Consider the following 222-nt stretch of genomic DNA (forward strand, 5'->3'; position numbering starts at 1 on the left):
TTGTAATGGTAAAAGAAAAATAAAACTTTTCCCTTGAAAACTAAGGAAAGGATAAATGAGAGATATGAAACCAGCAGTTAAATCCTAGGTGACAAAGCTGTTGTGAAGCCATCTTGTGTAAACAGAATTATAAAGAGAACCACAGGGACAGTGCATACACCCATTGCCAGTGGAGGAAAATAAGAACTTTTTTGCACTGAATGAACCTTCATATGAATATGC

The 222-nt window shown here is 35.6% G+C and overlaps 1 protein-coding gene and 1 pseudogene across 1 annotated transcript in view; one reads left to right on the plus strand and one right to left on the minus strand.

Annotated features, from left to right (window-relative positions):
• Positions 1–222, minus strand: part of LOC119586013 (secreted frizzled-related protein 3-like) — a 71442-nt gene that overhangs the window by 46401 nt on the left and 24819 nt on the right. The gene's annotated exons all lie outside the window — the stretch shown is intronic.
• LOC119585864 overlaps positions 1–222 on the plus strand; it is a 12494-nt pseudogene that overhangs the window by 5991 nt on the left and 6281 nt on the right.

This window comes from Penaeus monodon, chromosome 20, assembly GCF_015228065.2.
Source record: "Penaeus monodon isolate SGIC_2016 chromosome 20, NSTDA_Pmon_1, whole genome shotgun sequence".
In the NCBI taxonomy this organism is placed as follows: Eukaryota; Metazoa; Arthropoda; class Malacostraca; order Decapoda; family Penaeidae; genus Penaeus; species Penaeus monodon.